At 39.1% G+C, this 17,271-nt stretch overlaps 1 long non-coding RNA gene across 4 annotated transcripts; it reads right to left on the reverse strand.

Annotated features, from left to right (window-relative positions):
* Window positions 1-2,919: 2,919 nt before the first annotated feature.
* Window positions 2,920-14,006, reverse strand: LOC111845326 (uncharacterized). 4 transcript variants are annotated; one of them, XR_011981800.1, is made up of 4 exons: window positions 13,556-14,006; window positions 9,498-11,978; window positions 6,715-6,893; window positions 2,920-6,422 (listed from the first exon to the last, which is right to left on the reverse strand). It is a non-coding gene; the product is annotated as an uncharacterized lncRNA (long non-coding RNA). The 4 variants fall into 4 exon arrangements; XR_011981798.1 differs by having other exon boundaries at window positions 2,920-6,893; window positions 9,498-11,326; window positions 11,850-11,978; window positions 13,556-14,003; XR_011981797.1 differs by having other exon boundaries at window positions 2,920-6,893; window positions 13,556-14,005.
* Between the last annotated feature and the right edge of the window lie 3,265 nt (window positions 14,007-17,271).

Below are 17,271 nucleotides of genomic sequence, written 5' to 3' on the forward strand. Positions count from 1 at the left end.
AAGAAACTAAAGAACGAACAAGAAAGCTAGAGCTAGAACAAATCAAACAAGAGATCAGAAACGGCCCTCCACTCGCCAGAAGGGAAAACTAAACCAAAACAATGAGCAACAATATATTGACCAGGATGGGTGTAAATACATTGATTGCTGTGTGTGTGATTATACATGACGACACTGTTTCCCCACGCAGACCTCGAGGACCTCCAGACATTTCTACTCCCTCCCAACTTGTACTGTAGCACACCTGTTCCAGGTATTCTTTGTTCTTAATTGTTTGTTTTTTTTTAGTTCAGGTATGCTGGGAGCTGGGAGGGATTAAAGATCATTACAGTCTGAGGGTTTCCAGTGACTGGCTTAAGAAACACTGCATTAGGACCATCTTGAGGTGGACTTAACCATTCCTATAGCAGGTGACTGACACATTCATCTTTAATTTGGATGGACACAAAACATTGCAGATTTTCCTGAGTTTTATGTGACGTATTATTAGTGAAGAACAGAACAGGAATGGAAGAGTATAAAGTGGATGGCTGCTGTTTGCATAGATATGTTTTCCTGTTATATGAAAAGGATTTATTTTTCCCACTGAGAAATCTGCAAAATAAACATTCATGGATATGTACGTGTGTGTGTGTGTGTATTCTAGGTATACATTATATTGTGGGGATCAAATGTGCCCACAATATGACAGAAAGCTGTTATTTTGATGTTGTGGGGACCATTTTTCGGTTTTTTTTTTAAAATAAAAATCTGTTTTATTAAAATCTGTGAGTGCAATCAAAAAATTAAAAATGCCAAAAGACTTGCATTTTGTTTGGTTACGTACATGTATGATTAAATTTAGGGCTGCATAGGGCTTAAGATTGTCATTGTTGGGGTTAGGGTTTCCCATATAAAGGAATGGAAGGTCCCCATAAAGATATGAATACAAACATGGTGATTTACGTTGAACAATCTATTTTTTATATTTTTTGTGTGTTCATTGATGATAATAGAAAACAATGTAGCTGCCCACTCTCCCTGCCAAGTATATATTTTTGTGAAATAATAACTTTTGATTTATGATCCTATGCAATTATACACAATTATTAGAGAAAGGAAAGTGTTACACAAATGTAAGAAAATGCACTGGCATCATTGGGGAACCACCAGAACATGTCATTGCTGTCATAAAAAAGGCGAACCTGTGCAGTTTTGCAACTGACACCTCACAGCATTTCCCTTCCTAAGGAACAAGGTAGAGGACGATTCACTCACAATATTACACAGCAAGCAACAGGCTGACAGGTATCACTAAGTGATCTGCTGCCTTTCTCAGATTCACCCTCCCTTTTAACGATCCAATAATTTGCTCTCATTTTCACTACGGGCCTATTCTTCTACTCGGAGTTTTTTGCTGCCGTTACCTCAAGTACAGCCGCTCAACTGTCTTAGTCACTGATAATTTGGTTGAATTGTTATGGAGCGGCCAGTATTACTATTATTATAGTTACATGTCTGGTTGAAGTCAAGGCATTGTTACTTTGTATTACTGAATAGAGACATGACCAAGACTAGAAAGCCAGATGAATGCATTGTTTAATATACAGTGTTTAATAACCTATAGTAATAAATCCATCTTGCAAACAGTTATCCTCATCAGGGTCATGGGGACCTGAAGCCAATCAATCCAGAAGCCAGACAATCCGAACTGGGATGCCAGTACATTTCAGAGCACGTCCAATGCACACACTCGTGCACGATGGGCAGTTTAGAGACTCCAGTTAGCCCAATTACATGCATTTGGCCTATGGGAGGAAACTAGAATAGGGTGGGGGGGGGGGGGGGACAGAGTAGAGGGCAAGTTCCAAACTCCCAGCTGGGGAAGTGTTTGGGGGACAGTGATGTTACGGGACAGCAGAAGGTGTCCTTTCATTCAGGCCGGTTAGCCTGTATGGGCTTAGACTGCCGGAGCAGGTGGGAGCAGCCATGGAAGATTCACACAACACAGGCAAAAGCATGCAAACTGCACACAGGGCAGAGGTGGGATTAAACTGCCCTGCTGGGGAGGTGTGAGGCGGCCCACAGAGCCCCTGGGACACCCCAACTACAGCCAGACATCCCAGTACTCAGCTCTATCCCACAGTGTGCGCTTCGATGGGACCAAAAGGGGCTCATAGTGTACAGCTGTTCACATTAACATTTATGTGATTATTTATTTGGGATTATTTATTTGTTCTATGAAAATAAGCAGAGCAAGAGCACAACTCTCCTCATTATCCTGAGTCATTATAAGTCCACTTTCCGAACCGTTAGCCAGCTGCTGGCCTCTTATTACACTGTTACATTTTCTGAATGTGTTTTCAGTGATTTTAACTGTATTATGCAGTTTGTTTAAAGATGCCTTTGCTTCACATGCTCCTAGGAAGGCAAAGTTTAGCAAAATTGCTGACCTGGAGGACTGATAAATAGTTGTTTTTTTTATCTTTATATAAACCCTCTGCCCCATCAAAAAATGTTTGCGTATATGTGGGTTTGAAAGTAGCACAGGTATCCTTCCTGAACGGCACCTGATAAGCTCAAGTCTCAGTTGAAGTTCCTACCATTTGAATAATGCCTATTTTACCCTTAGATAAAATAAGTAACTCTAAATGAGGTCACTAGAGGTTTATGAAAAGGGGGGGGGGGGGGGGGTACGCTTCTACTAGGGGGTCTATTTTCAATTAGCATGAATGGGAACACTCTATTTAAACTAATTAGTGTACAATTATTTGGGGGCGGTGGGTTAGGCTAAAGCCCCCCTAAGACAGCCCTAGCAACACCCTGGCATTTGCATGCATTAAGATAATAAATAATATGAATTTCTCTTGAAAATTCCCCATCCTGGATGTACCCAGGCTTGTGCCCTGTGCTGCCTGGGGTAGGTTAAAGCCCCCCCCCCCCCCCCCCCACCAATGACCCTGACCAGGATAAGTGGTTAGAAGATAAATGGATGTTCTACAAAAGTGATTAAAGCTTTTTGGCTTTTGTCATTGATGGTGTCCGTACTATGACATGTTTGTAATACGGTGTACTTTGTGCCCTGAAATGGACCAGCATTAGTTCAGGATTAACCTCTGCCTTGTGCCCTGTGCTGCTTGAGATGGGCTCCAAATGGATGGTTGGATAGAATGATGGATAGCTGTAATTCTGCTGCTAATTGATTTCCCTGGTTGCTCCTGCACTTCGTTCTCCAGTACAGCAGTCCTATTTTCATGAGCTTCTACCCATTATGTTCCAGGCCTCCACGCTGCATGAAATGAGTACCCTTCATACCTCTAAGTGCCCATGCCTCTCCGTACTTAGTGTCTGATTTGTGTACCTCCAGTGCCTGCCAGCCCATTGCGATTTGCCGTTTCCTGCGGCACTCGTGGGCCCGCCTGCATCTCCTCCATTTCTCTGACCCGAGTGTCCGGATTCATCTTTGCTTTTGGAGATTTTCCAACTCATGCTGAAAAAGCCTCTCTGTCAAAGCCAGAGTCTGCCACTGAATATCTTGTTCCTTTTTGTGTGACTCTCCGGTAATTTCCCTTAGGGAGCTGGTGCCCGGGTGGATGGAGGAACTCACAGTGGACTTAGAAGTCTCTTTTTCCATTAGTTGTGCTTGGTACTTACCTTACTTGTGGTTTTTTGTGTCTTGTTTTGTGTCTGTAGATGACAGACGGCAAGATGCTTTCACCTAATTGCATAAATTTTCGGAAAACACTCCAACATCTTCACTCTACTCAACAGCGAAATGATTCCAGTGACGATGCGGACCTCTCATACTTATAGTTGCACCGTATTTCATTGATACAGTCGTAATTACACCATTGAAAGCCTTGATTTGAGTTTAGTGGCACTAACAACACTAGAGTCTCCTTAGTACCAAGTGCTATTTGTTTTTATCTTTGCAGATTACTTAAAGAGATGTACTTTCTTTTTGAATTCGAAATCTTAAGTAGTCTGTTTATGCAAGAATATCCCATACATTTGGAGCACTGGTTGTGGAACTGGGGAAAAATGGGGCAAAACTGCTTAAAAAGCACAAAATGTTAATCATTGAAATGTTTTACTTGGGTAATGCTTGTAAAAGAATACACCATAAATTTCTGAAACAAAAGGTACAGTTCCAGTCACAATAATTTTGGAAGTTCTGTAATGTTAACTTTGTTAATTAATGTCAACCTACTTAACCTATAATGCTAAGTAATCAAGCTAAATGTGTACAGCTTTTTGTACAGCGTTTTATCCTTTTTCTCAGAATATGATTACTGATAAGTACAGGTGAGGGGATGCTAGTTCTGTTTGTATTCATTTTCTCAGTGGAAGATCTCACCTTATATTTGTTAAATGTTATATTTGTAACCTAGTAGGAATCTCTGTGTTTCATAGATTTCCACATTCTCTGGAGATACTACAGTGTAGATAATGGGTAGTATTTCATGGAAAACTATTGTAATACGGTATACCATTATGACTGAAAAATGTATCCAATTATAATGCGAGAAAAAAGTCTTGTCATAATGCTCCCCCTGAAAATAAATTACATTTTTGAGAGCTATAGCAGTGAAAGAAAATTGCTTTTTTTCTCCAAATTAATTTTTTAAACTTATTTGGCAGTTGAATTCTCTGTAATGATTGGAAAGATAAATGGTGCCTGTTTGGCTTGGAATCTAGATTATTCCCCTAATGCAATTTTGTATATAAAAAACAAACAAAGATAATGATTGTAAATGAAGCAATGAGCTGATATTAATTTTTTCGGATATATGCAGGTATCAAGCTGCATTTGGTGTTATTTGTCAAAAGGGCGAGGTGGAACGGGACGTTAAGACACTCAAATTGGATGTGTAAAATACGGAAGGGATTCCTGTGTCGGTTAAATACGTACATCTCATGCAATATTTCAGTTTCTTAAGATATGCAAAATTTGCATTAATTGCATTCTAGAATTTTTTTTTACTTATTATAGTCATTGAATATTGCGTGACTTCAGAATTATCCTTGTTTCCCATATATTTTTTTCCTGAGAGTACAATGTTATTTGTCATTTTACATCATTGCCCTATATCGAGGGAAAAAATTAAATATTATGCTTTGTGATCATTTCCATTAAACACACTTCGACAGTTTGATAATCTTCACATGTCTTATAGGGATATGAGAATATTCTTAAACCTAACATTCTCCAAAGATTACACTAACCCCAGGCTTGATTTTGAACCATTTCTGTAACCGGGAAAAAAATTTACACCTTCAAGGAGACCAATTTTAAAAATAAAACAGGTTGTCATGACAGCGGCTTGAGGATGTGAAGGAAAAACAAGTTCTTTAAAGCGCAGAAACCTTGAAGGTGCAAAATTAAGAAGCACTGCTTGACCAGGGGAAACACAACGGTCAACGGGTGACTTGAGGGCTGAAAAAGTCTGTAAGAAATGATAGCCTTTCCAACCTTGGAAACTACACTCTGAAAGTGCAATGCAACTAACAAGATGCACCGGAGTAGTTCTCCTGCACAGTCACATCTGAATCTAAATCTTAGTGCATGTTCGCCACGACCCCTGAAAGAAACAGCACACTTTCATTTTTTATGCCTAATTGGTCTTCTTGGGACTCTAGTTTTACAACATAATTTCTATATTCACCCACACATCCTGAATAAAATAAGGTGAATATATGAATACCCTATCAAATAGAAAATAATTGAGTCTCCTAAAGATACAAATGTGCAAAGTGGACTCCAGAGTCCGTAAGACTTTCCAGTTCCACTAGTGCTCATTGGACACGAGGGGATGCCATCAATCTAAAGAAAAAATCCAAATTCCACTCCGCTGTTCCCAAATGTGGAAGAGCATTAAAAGAGCAACTGGCAACTACCGTGCATCTTAAAAGTGTCCTGCAACTGAGTGCGATGAAAGGAAATTACTTACCTTTAATAAGGCTTTTCACTTCGCTTGATTTGCATTTTCTTGTACTCGATTGCTTACACTGCTCATGTATTTAAATGCAATATCGAAATCTATCTGCATTGTACATGTCTTATATACTTAGGATTCTACACACAATTGTCTGTCTGACTCATGCTCATAGATGTCCACATTAATATTCATAGTTGTAAGAGCTAAGTAAACTAACTGACAAGAAATTAGATAGTATAGGATATTACTTGAGTAAAATTCAATTTAGCTCGATAAATAACATACCATTTGGTTTTAAGCATTAAGCTAATGTGGCCAAGTTAAAGACCGATAGCATATATTTGTAGACGTTGTCTCTGCAGCTAGAACCCCAAGACAGAGGAAGCCATTTTGTTCCCAGAAGGGTGTGATTATTTACAGTGAGGGTACACCAGCGAGGGAGGTAGGAGAAGAGTCGTCGATGCTTGGCTGTTTGTCGGGGTGCGCTGTCTTTGTGCAGAACCTCTGGGGGAAGCCAAGAAGACGGGTAGCAGTCACCACCAGCAGAAATTGGTCCGCATCTGAGTTAGAGAAACTGATCTCACAGCCAGTTATCAGAAAGTGCATCTTTCTGAACCTTTACCTGAGTGTGGGAGCGCTGCTTAATGTTTAAAGCTCTTGAAATCTGCCCCTCTATTCCAGATCCAGGCCTTGTTTTCAGTTCTCCCAGGCAGGTAGTTTAATAATTACTGATTCTGATTGGTTTCACACCTGACTCATAGGTAAAGGAAGACTGGAAAATCAGCAGTACTCGCACCTTGAGGACCATGATTTGAAAAACCCTGATGTAGGGAGATGCAGGTCAGTTGTCTTCAGCTGGGTTTTGTTGGGGTATTGTGGCCGCCCCGCCCTGCCACATGCTGTTCTCTCTGTACCCCGATTCTTCTAAGGCTCAGCAGTCTGTGGGTGGTATGGCTCAGCCTTTCTGCTCCCTGCCTGTGATTAGAAGGTCGCCGGTTCGAGATTGGTAACGGCAAGCTTACGGTAACTAAAACAAACCTAAGCACATAAACAGTGGATCTATGCACTGATAATTTTCTGTGTTACTGGGGTATGCTTGATGCCCTCATACAGCCTTGGACATGAAGCTGAAAGCATATGCCTACCCGCCAGTTTAACCTACTTAATTGTCTCTTACTGCATAACACGGGTGGGGTCTGAACACAATAAGTGGCTAATCTCATCACAGACCACAATCGGCTTGCATCACCCCAGTGACAAGCTTTGTCTCCTGGTGGCACTTTGCTATATTTTATATTTTAAAACACATTCAGTATCCATTCTGGCCATACACCCTTTCAGGTGGAACATACAGTTTGCCTAATATCCTTAATAAGATAATTTTTTAATTGTTAAAACCATATTATGTAACCAGGACAAAACTAAAACAATCTAGTCTCATTTCAGCCTGTGTAAAATGAATTACATGATAAAAGGAAGTTCACATATGTTGTAGGTAAATATTTTTAAATCATTCTTGCATGAACATATTCTCCTAAAATTTACTTGTATCTCTATCTATTTTAAGGAGAATGACATTTCCCTGCGGGGGAAAAATGATTGATTTTTGCTTAAATGACAAATTTTCCCTCAAGATTGAGTTAACAGAGATTTTTCTAGTAGCCCCAGATGATAAGTGAACCTATTAGGATAAAGAATGTAATCTGCAGAAAATGTTTCATGCGGACGGAGGTCACAGGAATAGCAGCATGTCATGCAGTGTGATTCATCAGCTTTATTGTGCTTATTTGTTAGTTACAGAAAACTAAAAGCAGCCATATATCATCTGCTAAGTCCTCTATTCATACCATGACATGGCAGAATATGATTTTTGGTGAATCTGTCTTTTTTAATAAATTAATATCAGTCCATGCTGCAACTCTAAATATGTATGTTTGGGGGTTTTACAAAGTATAAAATTATTATAACATATATTCAGGTAAAAGTATAATTGTTTGTTAAGGAGTATAATTTTGTTGTCGTACCATATACATGTACATTTCAATAATAAGCCCCATTATTAGCATTTTTTATGCTACAAATAGAGAGTTACTTTAAATTGCTGATCAAACATCACTGCTACGGCTGCGTGCTCAGCAACCCTTCCAGTCTCGGTAAATATTAGGCATAAATCAGCCTATGCAGTGGAATACAGACAGTCGCGTTATTGTGTATGTGTGCTGCGTAATTTAGCACAGTTCTGCAAGACGTCTAATCTAAGATTTATTGCCCATTAGTCAATTCTGAAAGTCATTAGAGTTCATTGTACTCCCGGCCTGACATTTTATTAGGACAAATTTCTTCTCGTAGCACGCACTACTATGAACTGAACAAATCAACGGACTTATATAATATGACATTATACCTATAACACTAAAAGCCTGCTGAACAAATTTTTCTTTCCTTGTTGTTTTGTTGCAGAACCTACACAGGTTAGATCCAGCATTATGCATCACCCCGTCACTGTATTTTGGCTAATGATGATGTCATCTGAAGGGCTTCCCATTGCTTCAGGCCTTCACAGCATGTTCCATTAGTTTTCCTGGACCCCGAGGAGCACGGTGGCAGAAATAAATATGAAGTCTGGAACATTCTTTAAATAAATTAAAGCAGAAACGTTTTATGTGTAATATACAAAAAACCCCCATTGTATTCTTGGACAGCTGTCTGCCGCGGCAGCTTTATTAAATCCTACTTCTAATCGAGGACTTTCATGGGACATCACACCTGTTAAATGGTCTGTAATCAAGTCAGAGATGTAGACAAGATGGACGGAAGCTAAATCATTAGCCATATGCCATTGCTAACATATCTAATATGCTTTGTAAGAACATTGTTTCAAGCTTTAAAAAAAGACATTTTACAAATATGGTGCCATTTGTGATTTCTGTGCTGTTGAGGGCAAATTGAGGGTAAAACTATAAAATGTGTGGGTGGTAGAATGTGGTTAAGGGCTTAAATCCCCCCACTGCCCTGTCTGCATGTGTCACTGACAACCATCAATCTAACACAAACCCGTGTTGTGTGGGATTCCTCCATGTGCTTCACAATCTTTCCTTAGTGGAAAGACAATAACAAAAACAAACCAGTTTTGCTACACTGACCATAGAGTGTGATTGTCTGTGTGCATCTATATGGTCAGTGATGGACTGGCATTCCACCCAGGGTGTACCCCGACCTTGTTCCCAATGCTGCATACACACACACAAACACACACACACACACACACACACACACACACACACACACACACACACACACACACACAAAGTTTGTAATTATATGTAATTATGTGGGGACTCTCCATTCACTTCTATGGGGAAAAATCTAATCCTAACATGACAACCTTAACCCCTACCCAGCCCTAACCTTAACCATAAGTAACCAAACAAAAGTTTTAGTTTTTTGATTAGATTCACAGATCATTGTGGGGAACTGAAAAATGGTCCCCACAAGGTCAAAATAACAGGTTTTTATCACACTGTGGGGTCCATTTCGTCCCCACAATGTAATACAAACATTTGCTTGTTTGACCTATACCTGTCAATGTCAAGGTCAGCCTCCCCTGGTTGACCAGAAATCTCGCATACTCCAGCATACTCCAGCATACTCTAGGACAAAGGTAATGAACAGCATCAATACTGTTTAGATCTTTCAAGCTCCTTTCCCACTATGCTGATATGCCACCTATACTGAGAAAAATACATCAATAGAAGGGAATACATGAACAGGACAAATAAGCAATTCCATCTAAATGTACAAATAAGTAATTATTCATGACACTTATTTCATTACAATCCAATTTTATGCAACCTTGGTGCCTTGTCAAGTGAAATGGACATTAATAATTTTAAATTAAACAAAGCGGTAAAGGTTATTACATCATGGCTTGTCATTTTTATGATGTTGAGAGTCATTGAATTAGTAGTGATGAGACAAGAAAAGACAAGAAAATATATTTAGTGGATTTGGAGTGTGGGTCATAGGTGAGTGTTGTCCGCGGATGAGGAGGGGAGCAGTCCACGGTTTGCGTTTTTATTGATTCATTGTGCTCACTTGACAGGCGCGGCGTGAACATTCTCTTCTACATGCTGGCTTCATTGGGCTTGAAATGGATAGCTTTGTAAAGGTTGTGTACTGTAGGTTTGCAAGGCCCACAGTACCGCATAAATTCTTATGTCCCTGGGTTGCCGGGGAGAAATATCATCTGTTGTTTTTGGCAGGCTTCCTTTAGGGGTGGTAGATTTCCCAGAAATGCACCCCTGGTGTAAAACTAATTCAATGAGTCAGAATGCCTAGAGACAAGGTCATCAAGATCTCAACCTATAAAGCTTGCCTCAGTATGGGGAAGATCAATAGTCACTGTAAAGGCAGCGCGTTTATTTCCATGAAGACTGAAGTAACTTCTGCCTAGCGACAATCCGGAAGTACATGGACTTCTGCAGGATATTTTGGACACAAGGGTCATCTTCAGGCACCCTACCCACATGGGATTCACCCATTATGTTAAGGAGAAACAACAACAAAAAGAGGTTTAGCATGGAATATCATTAGACTTATTTTTAAAGTAAAAGTCCAGACAGGGATTTTCTTTCAACTAACCAGTTGAATACTCTGTGACTGTGACTGGTTGGTTGAAACAAAATCTTGGTCTGGACTGGTCTCTGGACCTCAATTACCCAACTCTGAATATCATGCTGATGGAATTTCCAATTATGATAGTAAAAAAGAAATTAGAATCAAAGACTATTGTAAAATAAACCCTGTTGTTAGTGAAGATGAATTTCCATCCATTTTCGGTAAACACTTGTCCTATTCAGGGTCACAGAGGTCCAGAGCCTGGGCACAAGGCAGGGAACAATCCGGGATGGAACACTAAGACACCGCAGGGCACATTCACACACTCACACACTCACAGCTATGGGCAATTTGGTAAGTCCAATTAACCTCAGCATGTTTTTGGACTGTGGAGGGAAACCAAAATACCCGGAGGAAACCTCACGATGACCTGGGGAGAACATGCCAACTCCACACACCGAGGCTCGAACATACCGTATAAAGTTTTTCTTTTGACGTATATTATAATTAGCAGCTTTTATCCTATCCAGGCATAACACTAATAGACTTGTTTGAGTGTGAAAAGATGCACTGTGGCTTTAGTGATACCCCTGTAGCCTTTTGGAATTTAGAGGAACTTTGTCTCAGCGATGTTCCTGTTAAAACATGCACATGTGTACCTGACCTCTCTGCTTATCTGTGGCATCTTGACCAGGTCCTTCAGAAACTGCCCCCATACCAACTTTTGACAAATGCCACCTCTTTCCGACTAGTATCATTTACACAGTGTGAAAGTAGAGCATCCAAAGACCCTGGAGAGAATGGAAGAAAAAGAGATTAGTAAACTGACCCTGTACAAGTTCCGGAAGGCGTAGTGGGCTTTATATTTACATAAAACAGAAGAAAATAATATGATTGATTTCACCTTTTACACCTTTGTGAAAATGTATTAATCCAGATGCATTACCGTCATTTGCACTGTTATTTCCACATTACAATATTTCATGAGTATCCTCAAACCAGCCTAAAACAATTTAGCTAATTTATAGCAATATAACAAGACATTAAATACATCTTTATATATTCAGTAGATAAATACTCCCTCCCCAAGATTACTGAGCATGTAAACATTCTTTTCAATGACACATGGTGCACGTCAGTGGTGACAGTGGGCATTCGGAATGGGCCACATCGCCTGAGGCATTATGACTCACTTTGAAGTCATTGATCATTAATATTTTATTAATCTTGCCTGTACAGTTTGGTCTCCTGGGTGTAGGAGGAGGATTGACATTAGTCACATGTCTGTCATAGCCCCCAATTTGTTTCACTCACTGACTGCCGGTGCATGGACGGCAGATCCCCTGAGGATTCCCTGAGCAAAGTTCTCCTAGCTCGAAATCTCAGTCAGACCTCATCGTCAAGATTTACAGTATATAGATGGAACTCCATATGTCACATTTTCTGCAAGGAAAAGTATCGTTAAAGTGCTTGTTTTTGAAATTCATCTGCAATTACGCAGTAACAGAAACCGATCTTGCAAAAAACTGCATAGACTAAAATAAATAAATGAATGTGCAATTAAATGTATGTCTTCGTTCTTTCATCCAACCGTCGTCCCCCTGCTTATCCTGGAACCCGGAGACTATCCCTGACAGCACTGGGCATAAGCAAGGAAAAATACCCAGGATGGGATGCTAGCCCATTGCCGGGGACGCACACACACACACACACACACACACACGCGCACACACTACAGGTAATTTAGAGATGCTACTTCATCTAATTGCATGACTTTTGGCTACAAGAAGAGGCCAGAGGGGAACATGAACACAGTGAGTGGAGAAAGTATTGAAACCCCCAATCCTGGCGATAAGTGGAAACAGTGTTATCCAGTGAGCAATTTATTACATTTTATTTAGTATTTAGAAATAGTTGCTTTATTTTTAGGGGTTTATAAAATACATTCAAATTACTATAATGATCTCCTATTAAACTGGAAGCAATTAAGCTAAATAGTATAATATGATACTGAAACCCTCACAATTAGCATGTTTAAATTTAAATGATGCAATAATAGAAACATTATGCATTCATCATAAACAATTAACACGAATCTTATCATTGCCTTTAACACCCATCACCATTATAATTATCTCTTGCATAATAATAATGTACACCTGAGCACTGATTTTGCAATAGCTAAATATAAATACTTCAACTTTTTATAAACCTGTTATATAAAAATTAATTTTTAGCAAGTTTGACACTAACGACCATAGGCAATATTTTTCTATTCATTTTAACATTTGGAAAATTTACATTACAAAACTAAACTGGAACACCGGCATTTTTAATTTTAGAAAGTCATATTTATTTACTTCTCTCTGTATATTTTAAAGCAAACATTATGTTATGGACCAGGGTACATCTGCATGTGTTACATCAAATGGGCAAATTAAAAAACAATCCTGAATAACTGTCAAGCCTAATAACCAGTCATTTTTTCATTAAACTTTGTTATGAAAACTAATAAATGTCTAAATCCATAACATGTAAACGATACAAATGTAACCTAACAATGCTAAAAACTATACACATGTATGTTGCGCATTTACTAAACGTCAATTGTATCTGAAAAGATATTTCCATCTTTGTTCTTCAGAGTCTATGTTACACATGATTAGTAAAATACGAAAGATAAAATAGTATGAAATCAGGTAATGGTGACCAATTTCTCATCAGTAGGTTTTTGTGGGTTATAATACTGATGCTAAATTGTTCAAGACATATTTGATTTAGTAGCGAAAGCAAAAAGTTTGGTACAATTCATACTATATGAACTGTTAATGTCCAGAAATGGACAACAAGAATTTTCATCAGCAATTTAGAATTTTAGAATTAAACAATTGCTAGAAGAAATTATTTGAAGCAATATATACAAAATAATACTTACAGAAACATTAATTGGTCATGATGTTTAAAAGGCTGTATGCATGTTTAGAAGACACATTTTAGAAAGGAGAATCATGATTACTTACATGTGGGCATGGGTTCTGAAGCAAACTCAATCCTCAAGTAAAAAAACAACACACTTTAATGTAAACGTATGGAAAATGCCTTTTCCTTGATTATGTTTGTTACTCTATCTTCAGTAGAGGCTTTAAGTAGATCCCTCTTCTCAAATAGTTCAACAACTGATGCTCTGTTTTGTTGGAATTTCTTTCCATTCTTTTAGAAGACAAGTCTAGTCATTCCAACTGCAGAATTGGTTCCTATGACATTATTCAAGTTTGCACCTAGGCAACTGCATTGAAAGTTTCCTCTACCTTAGCTGGCTCGGCTTTCCATCCGCCTTCTTTGTAGTTCTGCCGGCCTTTAAATGGTACTCAAAATGCAAAAGCCCTCATGAACTCGCATTTGCGCATGTGTTACAAAGTCTGGTTTGTTGACAAGCTCTTCGACCATCTGTTTTGTCTTAATGTTACGATTCCATCTGGAAATGTTTTTTGAACATTTTTATATAGCAAAACATGGCTGCTTCTACATTTAAATGTCCCCTTCCTCGAGTTTTAACATCATGCTAATTTTGGCCACTGCTAAACAAGATTTAAAACTATATAAAGTACTTTAATGTTTTGCTAAGAGGATTTGTCTTAAACTGGACAAACTTCTGAGTGCTCCAGTATCACTCTTTATCTTTCTGGATTCCTGACTCCGAAGCTCGCTCTTTTGAACGTCATGAATAGTTAATCCGCTTGTTAATCATTGTAAGGAACTTTAGAGAAGAGGGTCTTTTGTCCACATTTTGTCCTGTTCCGCCTGTATTATGTTCACACGATTGAATCAGATATATTGCTGTGTGTGTTGTTGAACTTTTAAAAAAATGTATCAGTCAATGTCATTATGATCCTTTAATTTTATAGTGTAACTAGCTCTGACCAATTCTTTTACAGTATGGTACTGTTGCTTTTCAGAAGTTTCTCATATCTAAAAAATGAATAAGTGTGTTGATGAAGTGATAATTTTGTTATTTAACTGCAAGAAAATAAATTGGAATAAATTCTTGGAAATCTTAACTTCGCAAACTCACTTATGATTGGTTTTGCTTTGCATACCTAGAGTCAGTCAACACCGTGAACACAGGAATCTTGATCTTAATCTCTGTTGCATGTCAGATCTATTTCCTGCCTTTCACTTTTCTGTGAGGCATGGTGACTCACCAAGAAAAGCATGGAGCACTGAGGACAAACCACAGATCTGCGCTGACTTACCCTGAGGGCTGACTTCTTGCTGAAGTTTGTCATTTTAGTAAGTTAGGAATAGGAAATTCAGTGCCAAATCTTTATTTATGATTCATGAAAGATTACTGTTCACTAACACTTTGAGTGTTTACAATTTTTATCAGTAAGCAGTCTATGATAGAATTGATATTCTGACAACATACAAAACAATTGTGACTCATTGCCAACAATCCTGAAATTTATTTGCTAAATTGCTTAATCATAAGACAGGAAATGTATTTACAGTAAAAGCCCAATTGTATCAATATTATAATAATGAACCCTGAAGTTATTCATAATTTTCAAAAACTCCAAACTTCAATACAAACATATCATTTGTAGCTTCTCATAATAATGGACTACGTTCAAATGAAAGAAACTATTGTGTGCATTTATAAGCCAATCTTTACTATGACAATCTCATTTTTTTCACTCAATGGCTGAGCTGAAAAAAATGTGAAAGTCAACAAAATGTTTGGTTGCAAATAGATTGATCATCCATTTTATTAGCTGCGCCGAATTATGTCAGGAACTAGATCAAAGAAGATGGAAAAGGAAAAGGAAAAAGAATCACTATAGAAATGAATGAATGACTTTGGGAAAAGTAAGACAGTCTGGCTAGATGAGCATAGCAGTAACAAAGGGGGTGTGGCCTCATCCTAGGAACAAACTAGACTTGCGGACATACAGTAGCTGCTTGCACGTGTGTGAACCCAGTGCTCTATGCCATATCCAAGATGGACTTTAAGGGGGAAGCCAATGGGTTGTATGCTATACACACTGTTAATGAAGTTACTGAATAGCTGAACTGCTAATGAACAGTTGAACAAGTAGTTCAATCCATGAGCTGGGGGTTTCAGCCGCCGTGAAGGTAATTCAAGTGGATTAACCTAATACTACACATACATCTATAACAGCAGCCCCTCCACCACTGGAACGCACCGCTGGAATGTGCATTGCAGTTTTAAGGTAGCGGGTGGCTCTGTGGAGCAGGACCCTGAACTTGTGATCAGATGGTTATTGGTTCAAATCCCATCGCTGGCGTAGCGATTTCACTATTGTGCCCTTAAACCTAATCGTTCCAGGGACTGGCTGACTCTGCTTTCTCAATTGTATGTCATTTTGGATAAAAGTGTCCTATAAATAAAATGTCATAATTTTATATGCTAAGCTGCATATGGCTCAGGGGGACGGACATCCAGTGGGCAGCGCAGGTAATTAAGAAGGTTCTCTATCAGACAACAGATTCTCATTGCTGTTTGTTATTGACTGACTTGTTGCCCCTTCAAAGCAGATGGCCTCACTCCACAATGGATCTGGCTAGTGGGTATTAGCAGGTGGAAATGAATCCCAATAAGCAGAAGGCCACCTCTTCCTGCCCTGACTTGGAATGATCATGTTCTCCAGGATGCTGTTTGGATTCTCCATCGCTCCAGCACATCCAATCAGCTTACACTGAAATACTTGGGAATCATGTTACTGATTCATTATACCCCTACCTGGGTGGTACCTAGGTGTCTGTTGTGTATTCCTCGGATGCAGCGAGCGGTTTGTTTATCTGTAATACATTTCCCAGAAGCTGACACCACAAGTAACATATTTGCCGTCTCACAACATTTTCCATTTGCAAAAGGAACTGGGTAAATTGGGAGCCCTGGGGTTTTGTGAAAAATGGTAGCATTTCTGGACCAGCAACAGCCAAAAGCAAAGCTTTCTTTGAGTATTTTTGATAGCCATCTTTTGCATTTAATCACTTCTTAGTAAAATCTCATGGATTGCAACAAAAGGTAAATAAGGACTGTGATTCACTTCTTGCTGGATTCTCGATTGCCGCATCTCTTTTGGCTAGCCGAAGACAGCGTTTAAAAAGCCCCAGCTGTGCTTGAGAAAATGTCGCGCCAAAGGTATTAGCATCGCAGGCCCAGTTATGAGAAAAATGGGACTGGAGAAATTTGCAACTGGAGGATTGACTCATGAAAGGTAGATGAGGGAAATCACTAAGCTGTGGAAAATATACCAGAGTTCAACCAAAGGAGCAGATGGATTTGAAGGGAATGAGAGCATCCAATGGTCCTGGGGGGAGACCAGCCTTGGGACTTACCAAGCACTTAGCAGTGGCAAATATGGATACTCCAATCGACTGCTAAGGACTCGCGTAGGATCTTTCTTCACTGGGACATGTGGGTAACTACTCACCATTAGGAACCTTAATGCATAGGTTCCTCACAACGTATGAGATTAAGTTCCGCGATTCAGAGGTCAGCTCGATAGCCAAGAACTCTACGTTAAACACTGTGACCACTAGCCTGTTAGATTTGTAAGTAATTTACTTTAAAAAAATTAACTAACATTAAATAGCAATAATAATAGCATTTTCTTGGCACAGCTGTAAAGTCTTCACCAAAGAGGAAAGAAGTGTAATAGCACTGTCTGGAACAGCTTCTCTCAGACCGAAGCAGCTGACTGTACTGGAT

This window comes from Paramormyrops kingsleyae, chromosome 12 (assembly GCF_048594095.1).
Source record: "Paramormyrops kingsleyae isolate MSU_618 chromosome 12, PKINGS_0.4, whole genome shotgun sequence".
NCBI classification, from domain to species: domain Eukaryota; kingdom Metazoa; phylum Chordata; class Actinopteri; order Osteoglossiformes; family Mormyridae; genus Paramormyrops; species Paramormyrops kingsleyae.